A 6,293-nucleotide genomic window follows, 5' to 3' on the forward strand; every position below is an offset into this window, starting at 1 on the left:
TTGACCATGAGGTGCAGCAGTGCTCAGAGATGTATTCACCAAATGCAATGAATGTCTCATGATGATGGAAGAGGTTGTTGTTATGGTGGGAGAAGTGGGGTGGGGGGGTATATGGGGACCTCATATTTTTTTAATGTAACATTAAAAAAACAAATAAAGACAAAAAAAAAAGAAACCAGAAAATAAAATAAAATAAAATCTGTTAATGAACAGGAGGCAAGTTTTAGGCTAATTCAAGTTGGGATGTGGGATCAAAACTAGATCCTCAAATGGTGACAATCTTAGTGCAGGGATAGACTAGAAATCTTTTTTCAAAGTTTGAAAAAAAATCGTTATTAAGCAAAGTGAAATTTTTCTGTCTTGACATGAAATCTTGGAGAAAAAAGATTTTACCCAGAGAATTTTTAACTAACTTTCCTTCACTTATATTAAGGGTTTATAATCGCTTCTCGGCCTTTTGGCTAAGATCAAGTGTAGTATTAAGGGTTTATATTTATAATAACAACATACATCCCACCTACAAAAAAAAAAAAAAGAGAGGTAAAAATTTTACATAGAATTAGTATACTGAACTAATATTCTTTGGAAAATCTTTAGAAAATTTTTGAAATTCAAGACATCTTAGGATCTCTCTTGAATTCTCCAGTTTATGTCACCCATCATTCCCACAGGTAAAGCCCCATTAAAAAATGAATTCAGAATCCAAAATTACAAACAGAAAGAAACAAACCACCATGATAGAAGCAAAAATAAGAAAAAACCTAAAGGACTTCAATAAAACAATCTTAATATTCATACTTTGGAAATAGGTATGCTAGAAACATGCTTAAGTACTTAAAATAGAAGATGGAATATAAAAATATGAGAATGGAATATGATACAGAAACAAAAAAATTGTCAGCCTATAGAAAATAGAGGGAAATGACTCATTTTTAAGGCTAGATAACTGTGATACCAGAACCAAATAGGAAAGCCTAAGAATATATTTTTTATATTTATCCATTCTCACTTATAAGTATAGAGGTAAAATCTAAACAAAACTTAGCAAATTACCTATCTCTTTATGTAAATATGCATAGATACATAGTTATATAGATACCTAGATGTAAAAGTATAGAGAGTTAACTGGTTTAAGCCAGCAATGCAAGCATGATTTTACATTAGAAAAATCTATTAATGTCTTAATGTGTCCCCCATAAAAAAAGAATAAAGGTGATAAAACTTATGGTTAGCATAATATATTCAATAAAATTCAACCTGTATTTTTTACTTTTTGATTAAACAACATCATAAACAAACAATAAAAAGAAAAAACTTCATTTGAAATAGAAGGGACTTGATATTTGATGAAGATGACATTGCATTAGTGAGAGTTTTAATTTCCTAGCTGCTAAAAGGTAGAATTGGTTGGCTAAACGACAGGAACTTATGGGTGCCCAGTTTCAGAGGCTAGAAGACTGCTTTCTCCCAGAGCTGGTATTTTCTGGCTGGCTGGCAATCTTCAGGGTTCCTTGGATCTTCCCTCACATGGCAGTGCACATGGCAGCATCTTTCTCTTCTGGATTTCACTGACTTCCAGCTTTTGGGTGCTCCTCTTGGTTTCTCCTTCTGTGTCCAACTTCCTTTACCAATGAGGACTTCAGCCATATTGGATTAAGTTTCACCTCATTCAGTTTGTGCTCACCTTAACAAATAATATCTTCAAAGTTTCTATTTACAAATAGGTTCACACCCACGAGACCAGGAGTTAGGACCTGAGCATGCCTTTTGTGGGAAATGTGATTCAATTCCCAAGAATGGGGAAAGAGCTTGACTTTTAAATAAACGCTTCTAGGACAATTGACTGCTCCATGTGTAAACTAAAAACTGGATCCCCATTTCATATATATATATATACACACACACTCAAAGTAGATTAAAGCATAATTTGGTTTTATTTATTAATAGTGAAAATTGCATGTTTTAGGGTCCCAAAATACTATTACTAATTATATACTCAGGAAAAAATCTTCCTCAAGTTTATACAAAGAAATGTACAAACAGAATATTCATGTTTTTGTAATAATCCAAAAAGAAAAAATAAAGAAATATCCATTGACAGAAATCTCTACAAATAAAATTTTTATTTGTTCATAAGATGAAATAATAACAGCAGTGAAAATGAACAAAGCTACAAGTTATCATTTCAATAATGTTACAGACATAAAAATGACCCAAAAGGAAAATAACTTACACTAAGAATAATATAGTAAAATACAATTTATATGAAGTAAAGAACCTTAAGAAAAAAATAAAATATATTTGGTTAGGAGGTAAATACATATGCTAGTATGCATGGGAAAGATACATAGCAATATCAAGATGGGGTTATCATTATTGCTGGTCACAAATATTTTTTTTATTGAACCTTCTGAGCACTGGGTAGGACTGTATTTTCTCATACCTATTAAGTAAATTGAGTCGTACTGTCTGTTCCAGTCAATGAACTGATAGTGAAAGTAAAACGTGTTATCCCGAGCAATGCATTTAGTTGTTGGTGTGAGACTGACTAGAGATTTCACACTTTAGCATACAGGCTATCAAAGTACAAGATGGTGGCTGTTTGATTACATTGGAGTATCTTATCGCATGGTCATGTAGGATGACCCAGAAATAAACTGTTGCTTCACATGACTATGATTTGGAGGATATTTTTTTATCTTACCCTGACTGATACACAGGTTATACTTCCCTCTGATATGAAGGTAAAGAGTTAAACAGTGGGAAACAACTATTATTTCAGAGTTTAATTCCACAAGAGGAATTTGGAATAAAGAAGTTTTCATTATTTTTCTGAATTATTTTTGGTTTTATTGAAATATTTAATGGAAAAAGTACAAAATAAAATAGTCAACATATCCGACTTAAAAAAAAAAATTGCTGAGAAGAAGTGACTTGTATTGTATGTTTGTTAGTGAGGTGAAGAATGACCATGGTTTCGAAATGAACATTTCTGTTCATTTAATTTAGAACTTTTTTCTACTCTTTCCTTTTTCTCATTTTCCTTTACCTCTCATCCAATGCCTTCCCCTCCTTCCTCACATCGTCCCCTGCACTAAAAAGACTTCAAAGTAAGTTTTGTGCTACATTATGAGGCAGGACATTCTGTCCATAGCACTTTGTCCAGGAACATGTGTGGGTAGCATACTATATTGGAGCCCATGCAATTTCAGAACAATTGTAGTAAAAACCTATAATAAGATAGATCATAACAATGATGCTGATTTCTAAATAGTATATAACTAAAACTAAAAGAAATTTCTAATGAAAATTTTAGTGTGCCTCAGAGAAATCCTAAAGAGGTATTAGTCCCATTCCTTTATAATATTGCATAATTATATCCCTTATTATTGGTAAAAATATAGCATGTCTAAAAGTTCTCCAAGAAATAACAAAAGCAGGGAAAATCTGTCGATCATACAACTTCATTTGAGGAAATGAACCTATTTTAAAAACCAAAAGAATTTTTAAGTCTTGAAATTCATTCCTTTGCTCTGACCATCAAAACAACGTTAATTACTTGCTTTCCACCCAGAACACTTGAATTTATTTTTATAGTATTACTTAATTGTGGCATCTGAACTGAATAAATAATACTCTCTGGTGAATTGAGAAAGAAATTAATGCAATAACCCTCTTCCGGGAGAATAGATGAAGGCAGTTATATGACTCATTAATTAATCATATTTATTAGATTCTCATGAAGGTCATTTATTTAAAAATCAATATTTTTTTCCCAGTTACCTTTGTGCATAGTCTGTACGGAAGTTCATGCCATAGGAAGCACTGCCAGAATGTAGTATAACCTTTGGAGTCTACTCTATCACTTACATGCTATATAAATGTTGGCAACTATCTTTTCACACCTCCTAAAATAGACAATAATCCATGCAGGTGTGATGGTGATTTAATAGGTTACAAGTGCTTATCATGGATGCCATCACATAATAAGTGCTTAGTAAATGACACCATCCTCTTCTTCATCATAAATGTTATCATTATCATCATCGTTGTCATCATCATCGTATGACCTGGTCCTTAAATGATCTAATGAATTACATGCTGCTATCCCTATTTTACTATTAAGGAAATTGAGACACTCAGGCATTAAGTAACTTCTCTAATTTCATACAGATATAAAGAGAAAATACTAGAACTGCCAAGTTCTATGTCTTTGTTGAGCCAGATTTTATCTAAAACTGTGAGTAGTACTTTTTGAGTAATATATGCAAATTCAAATATATGCAAATGAATTCAATAAGTATCACTTTCTGAGAAAATTCTGTGGCCATTTATCCCAAACATTGATTGGTAATTTTTTTATTTTTTCTTTAGGAACACAGGTCAAGGTAGAAATATTTCTCAGTTTCCTCAAATCTCAACTATCAGCTGTATTACTTTAAATCTACAACTTAAGTAACTGGGTACCAGCAAAAAGTAAAACAAAAAATAGGAGACCTTCAATTCAGTATTGGATAGCTCCCCAAATTAAATCTTGTGTATGTGCCTGAATGTACCAATGCATCTTCTGTGGTGTGTGTCTGAGTCGTTTATTCTTTTTTCTTACAATAAATAAATACTACTTGTCTACTGAGAGCATGAATGTCTACAAGGACCTGAGCATATAAAGACTGCATCCTGACCTTAGAAAAGCTCACCTTCTAAAGCAAATATGCCAATACCAAGCTAACAAACCAACAATCACAATAGAGCTTAATAACCCTGTAACAGAGGTAAGCAGCGTGTTCAACTTCCAAGTGGATGTCTAAACAAGTGCTAAAATGTATTTGTACAGAAAGAATATTATGCACAAAGACATAGAGGTAAGAAATAAAATGATGTTTTCACGGAAAGGTAAAAAATCAAAAGGTTGAGAGTGTGGACTAATGGTGAAAGTTGACATGAATTATATTCCAGATTCCTCATCAGGTTGCTTCAAATTAAGGCCATGGAATAAAAGATTTAGGATTAAGAATGAGTAACAGGGAAACGGACTTTGGTCCAGTGGTTAGGGCGTCCGTCTACCATATGGGAGGTCCGCGGTTCAAACCCCGGGCCTCCTTGACCCGTGTGGAGCTGGCCATGCGCAGTGCTGATGCGCGCAAGGAGTGCCGTGCCACGCAGGGGTGTCCCCCGCGTGGGGGAGCCCCACGTGCAAGGAGTGCGCCCGTGAGGAAAAGCCGCCCAGCGTGAAAGGAGAGAGCAGCTGCCCAGGAATGGCGCCGCCCACACTTCCCGTGCCGCTGACGACAACAGAAGCGGACAGAGAAACAAGACGTAGCAGATAGACACCAAGAACAGACAACCAGGGGAGGGGGGGAAATTAAATAAATAAATAAATCTTAAAAAAAAAAAAAAAAAGAATGAGTAACATGTTTAGATTTACATTGAGAAAATTCACTATGGCTATAGTCCACAGGATGGTAAGCCTGAATTCATCCTTCCAGGCTTCCAGTCATTCATGCAGCCTTTTATTCATTCGTTCATTAATATATGTAGTCAAAACATGTTTTGCCTCACTGATTATATGTAGGGGAATATAACTCATGAGGAAGGTACAATGAGAAGCAAAACAAAGTTTCATTCTCTGTCTTCCCCACCCTCCTCTTTCTCCCTTTCTGTCTCTTTCAGGGTTTATTGAGGTGTCAGAGGCTGATAGTAAACAAAGACAAACAATAAACAAAATGATCACATACTCTAGTTAGAAATTCAAAGTTTTACACTACAACTAACCTAAAAATAATCCCGTTTGCTAAACAATGAATGTTAACAGTCTATTGTAAGTCAATCCTTTGATCACAGCTACTCCTAACCCAAGGTCTGGTGTCCTACTTTGGCAATTTTGCTCGAAGGATTTGGGATCTGAACTTAGGTAAAGTGGCCTAAATCAGTCACTCATCAAGCGGCAGAGGTTTTGAGAGGCACCCGTATGTTCTAAATAGATATGCCTGCCCACTGGCTGGAGTATCACTGTTGGCTGATGAGGACACCTTCTCTCCTGAACAGTGTTAAAGAGACAATGACAATGTCTTACTTTCTAAATTTCATTTTCCTAGAATGCATGGGGACCATCAGCTTTCAGTTTGTATTTCTCATTACAGCATCTTCCTTTCCACATTTCTACCTATAATTCTCAAGTTAACAGATTATTTTTCATCGATTACATTTTAGGTTGGCTGCTCTGTGAGGACATATAGAGGTGCATTTTACTCCCACCCCTGATTTGCCTCTGAGAAGCTTTTCTATTGACTGAA

The 6,293-nt window shown here is 34.7% G+C and overlaps 1 pseudogene; it reads left to right on the forward strand.

Annotated features, from left to right (window-relative positions):
• The first annotated feature begins 441 nt into the window (after positions 1-441).
• LOC111758681 (U2 spliceosomal RNA) lies at positions 442-517 on the forward strand (annotated as a pseudogene).
• The last annotated feature ends 5,776 nt before the right edge of the window (positions 518-6,293 follow it).

This window comes from Dasypus novemcinctus, chromosome 5, assembly GCF_030445035.2.
Source record: "Dasypus novemcinctus isolate mDasNov1 chromosome 5, mDasNov1.1.hap2, whole genome shotgun sequence".
Lineage (NCBI taxonomy): Eukaryota > Metazoa > Chordata > Mammalia > Cingulata > Dasypodidae > Dasypus > Dasypus novemcinctus.